The sequence below is a fragment of the Biomphalaria glabrata genome, chromosome 10 (assembly GCF_947242115.1).
Source record: "Biomphalaria glabrata chromosome 10, xgBioGlab47.1, whole genome shotgun sequence".
Classification (NCBI taxonomy): Eukaryota; Metazoa; Mollusca; class Gastropoda; family Planorbidae; genus Biomphalaria; species Biomphalaria glabrata.
Window position 1 is genome coordinate 35686157 of NC_074720.1, and position 12823 is coordinate 35698979.

Sequence of the window (12823 nt, forward strand, 5' to 3'; positions counted from 1 at the left end):
GGTTCATCATGATTCTCGTTTGATCTTTTATTTGTTCTTCTGTCTTGTTGGGCGTGGTAGCTATTAGTTCATTCTCATTCATGGCTTTGATCAACTGGTTAAATGAAGAAAATCTGGTGTTGATTTCTGATTCTATTTCCTTAATGCTCTCTTTCACCGAGTTCATTTTGTATTGCAAAGTTCTCAGGAGCTCCATCGTATTAGGTTTGATTTCAAATTGGCAAATGTCCGGATTCTCATCTTCCTCAAACAGAGCTTGTCTGAGACGTGCTGTTAGCGTTTCCTTATTTCCGTTAAGCTGTAGACCTCTTTCTCGAAGCTCTTGTCTAAGTTCTTTCATGTCAAGTTCATTAAGAAGTTTGGTGGAATACATTCTAGCCAGAAAGATCCCACTTCTGACACCAATTGTTACGTATTTCTGAATCTTCTGGCTAGAAGTATTAGTAGGCACACAAATAAAAACACAGCAAAGAACTTGACGACTAAACTTTCAGTTTCATATAACTTTAATGACTATTAACTCTAACAATTCGTTACTTGAACATGTAGCGTAGAAGACTGTACAATATCTGTCAGTTTACAGTTAGCTATACTTCGTTGCAATACATCTCTTCACTTCGTTGCAATTCATCTCTTCTCAACTTTCCTCGAGCCGTATTACACAGAACAGACCAACGACTCACTTCCCAGTGTCGCTCCAGGTCTCCCAAAGCTGAACCAAGTCGTACTCAAGTCTACCGAATCAGAGCCGCACACGTCTTACATCGACTGTATCGACTGTAACGGCTCAAGTCCACTGTAGTTCGCTGTATAGACTTTAACGACAGTAGTCCACTCCAGTTAACTCTACCCTAGTTAACTTGCATCGAGTCGTACACATTTCTCTTCCACAGAGCCGCACACGTCTTACATAGTCTGTATCGACTGTAACGGTTCACTCACGACTCCATACGACTGACTTTCACATTAACTCTCTGGCTTATATAGAGTCCCTAATCGCTTGTCCAAAGTTGCACAAACACGGCTAGTATTCTCTGAAATAACACGTGAGGAAACGTCACATCCTGTCTTTGTTTATACATGAAGATTCCAGAAAACATCGGCTGCAGTGTCATCTTGCCGGGGTCACAAGTTGTGACCTCTATCTGTCACTATTCATTAGTAACTGTCCCCCTACTTAGATCTGTTCGTCCCCTGGAACAACACGTGAGGACACGTCACATCCTGTCTTTGTTTGTACATGTAGATTCCAGGGAACACTAGCTGCTGTGTCATCTCGCCGGGGTCATACGTTGACCTCTACCTATCACTGTTCATTTGTAACAATATGAAACTCATCCCCAACAAAACACTTTTGGCCCCTTGTACATTTAGTGGAACAGCGAGCACTAAAATCATATTGCATAATTTTTTGACATCCTCCAATAGAAAGCCTCTTTCCCAACATTGAACTTATGAACTTTTAGCCCCCCCCCCCCTCCCCCAAACAATTACACTTATTATTTATTTTGCAGTCATCAATTGAAAGGCCAGTTTATATTTATAGGATCTATAGTCTTAAAAGTAACACACTTTTCTTTGAATCACTGTTGCATCCTAGCTTAAAATATTGCGCTGTACTAGAAACATTTTTTACCCTTAAATTACAGAAGTACTGATAAACAAATCAATGAAGCTTTATTGTTCTTTCTGTAGAAGTTTGAAAGAGGAAACATTACTATTAGCAACTTAGTCCACTTGTTACAACTTATATGGGATATAACCCATCTACACAAACTACATTATTTATTATACATTCCCTCAACAAGGTAAAATGGACGAAGGCGAATGAAGATATAATGGTCGTCCGAAGAAAGGTTGGCAGGACAAATTAAAATAACGGACTAACCTGTCTCTTGATACCCTGCTACAAAAAGGTGCTGAACTGGAAAAGTGGTGGGATTTGGGTGCCTAAACTGTCACACCACACCTACAAAAGTCAAGGGACAGACAATGACCATGATGATATTTATACTGCAACAATCTTTTGGATTTTGATTTACAATAGTGATATTCACAGCACCCCTATAATAAACAAGGGACAGGTAATGAAAGAATTTAAGACATCCCAGTTTGACTCCTGCTGTGACTGGGAATTTCTATGACAGTTTGCTTATGTGGACCACTTGGCAGGTTAAACCTTCACATAGGATTTTGATTATTGTAATTATTTTAATTGGAATCCCATAGCCAGACGTAGATACTAAGATAGTTTCTCAATACTGCCCTGGGTATTAGACTATTAGACCTAAACTAGTCTCGATCTAGTTATTAATATTATTTATGGTTCATTTTATACAATAGTTTCGCATCTTTAGATCGTAGATCTAGATCTTAAGTTAATACGAATGTAAACGTTGGGAGGTAGAGAGAGTCTATGTTGTTAACGCCAGCTGCTTTACCTGTCATCGTTTGTTTCAGCGCATTCGTGACCGCGCGCGTAACCCCATATCGAAGGTTTCGGCGCATTCCGTATTTCTTCCTTTGTTATAGATCTAGGTCTACCTTCTATACTTGTCTATGTTATTCCTACACTTAGAACTAGTGAATTAAGTGAATTTAATGAATTTTTTTTTTAAATCAAAGAAATTATTAGACTAGATCTACTAGCGACTTTCGATAGGAAAATAAAGAAAATGATGTTGTTTCTGTTGCAGGGGAGAGCATTGAAATAGTTCAAACAATCAAACTTTTAAGAACTTCAGACTGTGTTAGACCATGGAACTATACTAATGGAACACCAGCTTTGAGTTTTTTACAAAGACAAAGAGAGTCGAAGTGCCGTCGCGCATCTTTTTTCGCGCACCATACCATTTTGAAAAATCGATGAGTATGCCAAAGAAGAAATTTACTCCGAGAGCCACTTGGATTGACCTTCATTGAGAGTAAAACTTCCCCAAACTATATTTTATTAGATCTGTAAAAACTTTATCCATTTTCTGACTATCTGATAAAATAGATACAATTTCCCTGAATAAGAGATCGTCACAAAAGTTATTTTTTTCGATCACCCTATAAAATGCCACTTATTTTCCAAAAAATAGAATCTAAATTCCGAAAATAAAATCTTTCAGTGTTTCTGTGTTTGGTTTATTTACACTAAATCTGGATGAAGACCTGTCTACCGTTCCGCTAAATGCGTATTTGTTACGATATACTAAATTGCACGAAATAAAAATAGGAGGCCTAATACAGTTTTGACACTCCAAGCTACGCATTTCTAATCGTTTTTTTTTATTATCGAAAGGACTAGGCTATAGGCATACACGTCTCGTGGGAAACAAAGAAAAAGTTAATCTTGATAATATTGTAGCCTAAATAAAATGACAAAAAAACAAACAAACAACAAAACAACTATTATAGCCTAATCTAAAATGAAATAGATCTAGAGCTAGATTTTCTTGGACGAATGATATAAAATAAGTATAAATAATAAGTCATATGAATCTGATAGATCTAAAACAAATACTGATAGAGTCATTCATTAATTAATTATTAGAATTACTTGACTACCAACTGGGTATTTTTATTGCCAAAATACAATGTATTTTATGTGCATTTATTAAAAACAACAACCAAAAATTAAGCGTTTGACGCAACTAGATCTAATATTAGTAATATATAGATTCTAGTTCTAGATCCAGAAAGCTACTTCTCTAATTCAGTTTTCTAGTTTAATTCTAGTTAGATCTAGATGTCTAGACCAGTAGATCTAAATCTAGCCAGGGTTTTTGTCATGGAATAGATTTATAAAACTTCAGCCACCTACTGATCACGACTCTACATCTAGATCTAGTACTAGTAGATCACTACATTTGACTAGATGATTACTAGATCACAGTAAAATTCAATGTGTACTTCCGACTTTAGCTCAACAAACAAGTCTACTCCAAAGTATAGATCTACTAGTAAAGTCACAAAGTGTAAAGGATCATTATATATTCACATAAAAAAAATTATAGGCCTAAATGAATCGAATAATCAGTCACTAATTTGACTAATCAGTAATCTAAATTGTTGTTTTTTTTAAAATGGCAAGTGTTATTGATGACTTCTGACTTGTAAACCAGTTGCAGAGATTCTAGTTTTTATTTTGATGACATGTTACGATATATCAATGATATTTAGATAAACCTAGTGGAACAGACAGAAGGACCATTTAATATTTAATATAAGGCAAAGAAGTAAGATGTTTATAATCCATCAAACTATGATCAAACTCACAGAGGACTTACATTGTCATTTGTGACGGCATTTCATGCATTTACAGAAGCTACAAACTATTCTACAAAAATGATAGGCTTGTCTTTGATTCCGAAGACTTATGAGGAATGCTATGTTTCCAGTGGCTACTCAGCCCCAGCTGTGACCTACATATTATGCCACACTGAGCACAGGCACAACCATTGTCCACCTGTGGTAGAATCAGTTTTTTTTTTCTTTTTGCCGTCTACCCTCGGCAATTAATTTTCATTGGTGTATACCACACCTTTGTAAGTGACCTCCAGCTGTGTCGTTCTGAAGCTGTATGCAACCAGGTGCTCTCTTATTCTATGTCAGTTAAAGCAAGTTGGTGCCTAAGCTTGTCTTTAAAGCATTTCTGTGGTACCTCTTTATGTGCATATGCAAATAGGTTTTGCCTATCGGAAGGCCATTTCGGAATATATAGGTGTTTAAAATGAAACTCCAAACATCTGGACTTCCAGTAACCAAGAAAATAAGCTTAGGATTCAAAGAGACGACACTGGCATTTCAGCTAAGACAATCAGTAAAATTAATAGCAAATTTAATTGCAGTCCACCAAACAAGATAAAAAGAAACAAGTGTGGCTTCAATAGCATTGATAATATTTAGTTTACTTTTATCTCATTTACTAGTATTACTATTTCATTGACTTTATAAGGTTTTTTATCGTCAAATATGCATAAGTACATGTACTAGTTCCTGCAATTTGATGAAAAATAATAATTAAATTGTGTGTAGTCTATATACAAATGTTTATAAGAGATCACAGCTTAACTTAATTTACTTAATTTCAAAACTATGATTTTGTGTTCTGACTCTACTCTAAATAAATTATATTTTATTTTAAGAATGCAAAGTTGGAAATTCTGTTCTGATGAAAAAAAATTATTAAAATAAAGTAGATGTTTATGGTTTCTTTGTATTTATTTTTAAATTATTTATTCATTAAAAATTAATTGTTCATTAACATTTACTTGAAGTAAAGATCAAAAACACAAATTTAGTACATGATCAGCTCTCAATTCATGCAGATCACAGCCCATCACTTAAATGTATTTACTGTCAATTCTACACTCTATTCATTTCAAAATGTTGCTTTAAATTGTTATATGACACAATCAAAGTACTGGTACCTCACATTGATGTAGGCCTAAAGCACCTGAAATAATGACAAATTTTCATTCAATAACTTGTACTGTCATTTATTATCAGACGTGTTAAAACTAATGACCTGTATCATCATCATTGGCCTCCTTCAGTCATAGAAAGACTAAGGTTTCATCTCAGAGCACACTTCCTCATGTGGCTGTGGAGCCCTATTTCGGAGAGACACTCCCATCCACAGATAGCACAGGTTAAGGTGGTTTTTGCTTCAGTGGTAGAGGAGCTGGCCGTTTTTCGGATTGTACATTTTTCTTCCTGAGCTGAGACCTATGTACTTTCACTGTCCATAGCTTTCTTGGTCACTGTCTCTCCATCTGTTGCGGTCTAAAGCTATGTCTTCCCAATTGTCAGTATTGATGTTCACTGATTTTAGGTCACGTTTTATTACATCTATGTAATGGAAGTGGGGGCGACCAGTTTTTCTTGTGTCAGTTGTGTGTTAAAACTAATGACCTGTATATATAATTTATTAAGCAGGAGCATCAACAAATCTTGAACAATAATTGTCTACAGAAAAACTTTATTCTTATCCAAACAATATACATTTACAATGTATTTAAGCAAGTTCATTTATATTTATACAAATCTATATGGCCTAAAGATTATAGCGTATTTTGATGTGTGAATACCAAGTTACATTATTACATGAAAATAGTGTACTCATTTTTAAAATATTCTGGGTAATAAAAATAAAAAACTAATGATACAATAAAATTGAAGCATTAGTCAAAAAAAGAAAAATTTCACTCAAGATCTATGTGAACTCTGCTTGAAAATTAATTAATTAATTAATTTTGAAATTAATTAAAAAAAAAATTATGGTTCTTTAGTCAATGGAATGATAGCAGCAATTATTTAACAATTTCATGATTATCCATTCATTTCAATATACTTATAACTGAAAAATAATTCATAAGGTTTAGATACAACCATTTGAAATAATGATTATAATTTTTTTCTTAATTTGCTTAATTCAAATCTAATATAAACAAGATTTCCTCTGTCAAGAAACTTATGAGGGAACAACATGCATGTTCTTCTCAGTAAGTTTTGCATAGGGAATTAAGAATATTTAATTGATGTTGCTTTTTTTTTGCCAACATTTTAAACCTTTGCACCAGGTTTTAGTTTTAAGGAGAATGCACCATATTTTATATGTTTACTTTTGTTAGATTCTTATTTTAATTTAAAAAAAGTAAAATTTCCCTTACCACTCATCCACTGCACTCCCTCTTGTTTTAATGGGGCTCAGATTAATAGTTTTTAAGTACAATATCAAACAGATTTAAAGAAATACTAAATCCAAACCTGTTGGCTGAATGACAGGATATACATAAATATGTATACAGCTTACAGTATAATATATATATCTTAAATTAAAATTGGTCCAAGACTTTTATTTTGCAACATGATGGGATTTTCCTTTCTGGTGGTGCTATGCAGGAGTCCAAGAATCTCATCTTTTCTCATAACAGAAAGTTATCTAGTTATAAAAATAAATAAAAGGATTTTTTAAAAAATTAAAAAATATGTGTTGACCATGCTAAACGTATATATGTTATTAATTATAGTTATATAATTTTGCCATTCTAAAAATAGTCTGTACCAAAAAGGAGCTACTGCCCTGACCTTAATAGTTATGAATTATTACTATAGGTGAAGGCAGATGTTCAGTTAATTTGATGCACATTGAACTAATCTAAAAGCAACTATAATATATATTATGATTTACATTTTCATGGAAAACTAGTTTTTCAAAAATACAAGTACTTCAGCTTATGAGAAAAGTACATGGGAAAAATTGCAGTACCTTACCTTTAAGAGGTGCAACCAATCATTGACTTTTCAGGAATGCATGCCTTTTTCTTGCATTTCCAAACATAACTGTAATTATACAATTAGGCATATTGGTTAATTTCTTTTGAAAACATTACAATTAAAAAATAATATTATTAAATTGAAAACGTTGTTGTATCAAACATACAAATTATCAGACAATTTTGCCTAATTTCATCTAACAGTTTATTGTAAAGGAATGGCCTGCACAACAGCCAAGGTATATTAGGCATTCATGAAAGATGAATGTGCTTAAGAGTGTTATAAATAAAAAAAAAAATTTAGAGAAAAATGTTAAATTCCATCCTAGATATTTTGATGTTGCTTGACCATGAAAATCACACAATTCATAAAACATCTATTAAATAACTAAAAAAAAAATTGTATAGTAGTACTTACATTAAATATTGAATGGATGCCCAGAGAGTAGAAATAGTATAAGTATGATCCTTGAGCCATTCTGGTACATCATCAGAACTGGTTGCCATGGTTCTACTTGTTAATAACTGAAACATTACAAACATTTTTTTTTATTTATAATTTATCACAGACTAGAATAGAAATGTTGCCAGGAAAAATACCAATGGTTAGAATACACCTGATGCTACTTTTGTAGCCTTATTACTGGTTAAAATGCACCAAAACTTCATTAATTAAATCTGATAAGAAACATATATGTATCACACAAGTCCAAGTTTATCTGAGTATCATAGCAAATAATGAACTAGATATGTGAGTTTTATATTAAAGTACTGAATTTCAGGGGATAGATCCAACTTGACACCACATCATTTATTATTTCATGAAGTCATGGGTATGGCATGGAATGGAAACTAATATATATGGGGTGTAGGCAAGGCATGGATTATAAATTGTCTTGTATAGATTAGATTGGGTAAAACTGCCAATCGAAGGTAACTTTTACTGATAGATCTGGATCAATTATAAATTTATGGGACCTAGGCCTGCATAAATTTTTATCTTTTATTTATATATATTTTATGTACATATATAACTAGTCTAGAATCTATAATTGCACAAATTGTAAGACAAATTTCCTTACGAATAATAAAGATTATTATTATTATTATTAATAGTGATGGGAACTAAACTAATTTTTTTTAGTTAAACTAAAACTAAGTTTGAACTAAAAAAAAGTAATTAAACTTTTAGTTAATCACAAATTGAAAAAATTAGTTAAACTAAACTAAGAAATTTTAGTTAAACTTTTACAAACTATTTTGACCTTTTTTAAGGACGAAACAGCCATACATGAAAAATATAAAGCACAACCAATCTCTTTAGCTAAATGTAATAAACATTAATTTGTGCACATGAAACAAGATTTAAATGTCTTTATGAGATAGATGTAGATCTTAATAGAATCACTAGAATTAGAATACTATTATAGAAAGAAATTAGAAGTAATTGTCCAAGTTCTAATATAAGTTACCTTTAGAAGTAATGATAAAACTGCACTCTAACTAACTCGACCTAGATTCTAGAATATTCTGGATCTAGATCTAATATCTTCTGCAAACGAAATTATCAGAAACATAATCTGGATCTAGAATTAAATCTAGCTACTAGACCTAGATCAAATAATTAATATTTTAATCAAAAAATAATCTAAGAAATACTAGTTAGGCCTACTACTACTACTACTACTACTATATTAGTAGCATATTAGTTGAAACATTGTTATTTTCATAAACTTCAGCTATTTTTTAATGTTATATATTTCATATTCCGGTTATTGTGTTGGATACATGATGTATTATTATGTTATTAAAAGTTCTATCATTTTTTAAGAAATTCACAAAATGTTACATTAAAGTTTCAAAAATGCGTTGACGAAACAGATCTAGATCTATTTTATTACTTAGAAACCAAATTTAACAATGAAAGGGCGGGGTAAGACACATTTGACCTGTGTAACTGTAAGAGTAGATCTCGATTTACCCTTGACTATCAGATGTGTTATTTGTTCGCTAAACAACTGAAGCCTATTACGCACAAGGAAAACACATGGCAGTCTTTTTATCTTTTATAACAACTAGTCGACATATCGACTACACACTAGCCCTAGAGCTATCTGACCAATACACACTGGTCTGCTGTCCAACTTTTAGTGTTCTACTCAAGTTCAAGTTTGTTTACTTTTGGGCAGAGAGGAAAAGGGGGGGGGGATGAAAGTGTTACTTTTTTTTTCTAGGACTGGTTACCCGAACGCTAAGAACTGTAAGTGTAGTCATTCATTGTAGATCAAGAAATCTTGATCTCAGTATGGCAGATTATAGGCCAACGCTTCGGTACCTTCTATCAAAGGTTTAACTATTTGTTTTAGTTGAAACTATTAAAAAATGTATCTCTAGATTCTCCTGTTATTAACAAATTATAGTTTAGCGCTAACGAGTAAATTGAAACCACTAAATATTGACTTAAAACGCTTCAGATTCCCACTACAAACTAACTAAAACTAAGCACGGTGCGCGTTGTATACACACAACCACGTGACTAGGGAGGAATACGAATAGTAGAATCTCTAACTAATAGTTCTAGTCTAGTCTAATAAAGTAAAGTAATATAGATTTCAATTAATAGATCTATATTATTGACTTATAATTTTAAATTTACATCTAGATCTAAGACTAGGCTAAGAGTTAGACTCTACTTAAGACTAAGAGACTAAAATAATTAAATATAGACTATTATGCCTATAGATCTAATAGTAGTAATAGACTAATTCTAATACTAATAGACTAGACGTCACTAGACTCTAGATCTATCTACTAGTAAAAAGTTTTAAAATAAAATAGAGTCGACATTTCTTTTAGATCTATAGTAAAGCAAAATTCTTTGCCTGCAGCTATACAGGAACACACTGGTGTTTAAAAAAAAAGCAACAAAATGTAGATCAATAGAAGCAAGGAATTATCAGGGTTTATCAAGCAGCGAAACTTGCTAGAAATATAATGAACACGTTTATTTTTCTCGCCTTTCAAATACATTGGGGAATAGCGACCATTATAGGGTAAAGGTCAAAAGGCTTTCTAGTGAGCTGTGCACCCTCTAGTTATTTCTCCTCTATATTATTTATTACATATATTCTCCAAATTAGATAGATCTAAATATTTATTGGTATGTCTGTTAAAAAAGTTTGTAAAATTTGTAATTAAACTTTTTAGTTTGTAACTAAAAAAAATTAATTAAACTAGGATTTTAACTAAACTTTTTTTTTTAAATTAAACTTTGGCCTTAACTAATTTTTTTTAGTTAAACTAAAAGTTAGCAACTTTTTAGTTAACTTTTGCCCATCACTAATTATTAATAATAATTTTTGTAGATGTCATATAATATCTAACATATGAAGTATAGATCAGTACATTTAGAATTTTAGCTAGTGGAATATTTTTATATCCTAATCTGAACTGGATCTATATATCTAGAATTTAGATCAGTAGATTTAGTATTTTAGGTAGTAAAAACTTTTATATTCTAAATCTAAACTGGATCTAGATCTAATTATTCTAGAAGCTTAGATCTAGAAGACTAGTTGTCAAGATTTGACTACACTATGGCTAATGCACTAGCTAAGTAGGCCTACTAGATAGATCAAGAGACAGAGTACTAATAGACTGGTCTTGCCTCGTTGGGCCTCTCAAATCAGCTACAGACTTTAGAGACAATTTAGGAAGGTGAATATCGATCCAATTCAAAGATCTACAATCTACATGTTAGAGTCTATCTAGAGATGCTAGATCTAATCTAGTCTAGAAGGCTTATCAATAAAAAATAAAATCAATCATTTCTAAAGTTTGTAAAATTATATGTAGATCTAATCTATCTATTTATAATATAATAAAAATCTATGTCTACTTTTTAAATATTTAAAATGATATGGCTGATGATATTAATTATTTGAATTGAGGCATTGACATACTGTCACATACAAAGTAACAAAATAATTAGATCTTATACTAACTCATAGACTCATACCGTATTGTATTAAACATTAAACCTTCAAGTTTACGTTCCACTATCTTGACTTGACTATATTGACTAAATAAAGGGCACTATGATTATAGATGTAGATTATTATCTATGATGATGATGTTTATCAACTGGTAGATCTATAAGTAGTATTGTCACTTTAAGTATAATCAGTATAACCACTGCATTCATTTCATTCACTGTCTGTATCAATAATCATGTGAATGTGATGTGAAAGTGAAGTCTAGATTTAGATAGAATTGATAGATTATAGATCTACTATTAAGTATTAACTATTCTAAGTAATCTAACTATAGTGTCTATACTATAATTTGGCCAGTATGACTCGTATGAGTATACTCATATACTGTAAAAGTGAAAATAAGTATAGCTATAGACAGACTAGATCATAGATGATCGATAGATCTAGACTAGATTGTCACTAGATCTTAAAATATTCATATTGAATATTGACAATTATTGATCTCATGTATGGTCTAGATCTAGATAAAATTATTAAAATAGAGTGGATCTCATGACTGTCTATATTAGATCTATTGATTTTTTTTTAAAACGTTAAATAAATCTAGACCTTAGTCTTTAACTTTAGTCTAGGTGTTGTAGATCTAGATCTATATTATTCTAGATATTATACAAGAGATCTAGATCTAGATCAATATAAGTTCGGTTTTTAAAAAATCGCATTCGAAATTTTAAATACCCAGATTTAAGTATTTATATACTCATATTGGTAGGTCCGAGTTAATCATTTATTAGATCTATTAAAACATGTCTATATAAAAGATTATTATTTTAAAAATATATTATTATATAAAAGATATAGTTATGAATATTTACTTTAAAAAATTAAACAAAATGAATTTTTCACTTTTGCCAATTAACATTCTGGCTAGCAAAAAGGATGACTCCTCAATACTGTGAAAAGAAGATAACTGCATGAGTTGGTTTGGAATTGTATTTTGTAAGACTAATTTTCAAAACATATCCTTCATAAGAGAGAACGAAAAAAGGTTGAAAAAAAAAAAAAGCTGGCTGGACTACGCAAATAATGGACCAGCCTCTCTCTCTTGATATCTTGTTAAGAACATTGGTGACCGGGAAAAGTGGATGGTTTGGTTGCGCGGGACAGATGATAAAAATGACATGTACATAAAAAAAATTCCAGATTTTGTGTTAAATACCCACATGAGGAAGTACTGGAAACACCTATTTTAACGAAGTGGCCTTAAAAAAAAATCTTTTGTGACGATCCATTATTCAGGGAAATTGTATCTATTTTATCAGATAGTCAGAAAATGGATAACGTTTTTACAGATCTAATAAAATATAGTGTGGGGAAGTTTTACTCTCAATGAAGGTCAATCCAAGTGGCTCTCGGAGTAAATTTCTTCTTTGGCATCCTCATCGATTTTTCAAATTGGTATGGTGCGCGAAAAAAGATGCGCGACGGCACTCTGATCATAAAATCTCGAAGCTGGTGTTCCATTATTATAGTTCCATGGTTAGACAATAAATAAAACACAAC

General features: G+C 31.7%; 1 long non-coding RNA gene across 1 annotated transcript; it reads right to left on the reverse strand.

Moving 5' to 3' along the window:
• Window positions 1-5951: 5951 nt before the first annotated feature.
• Window positions 5952-11550, reverse strand: LOC129928856 (uncharacterized). Its single transcript, XR_008780375.1, has 4 exons — window positions 11284-11550; window positions 7684-7790; window positions 7264-7332; window positions 5952-6931 (listed from the first exon to the last, which is right to left on the reverse strand). It is a non-coding gene; the product is annotated as an uncharacterized LOC129928856 (long non-coding RNA).
• Between the last annotated feature and the right edge of the window lie 1273 nt (window positions 11551-12823).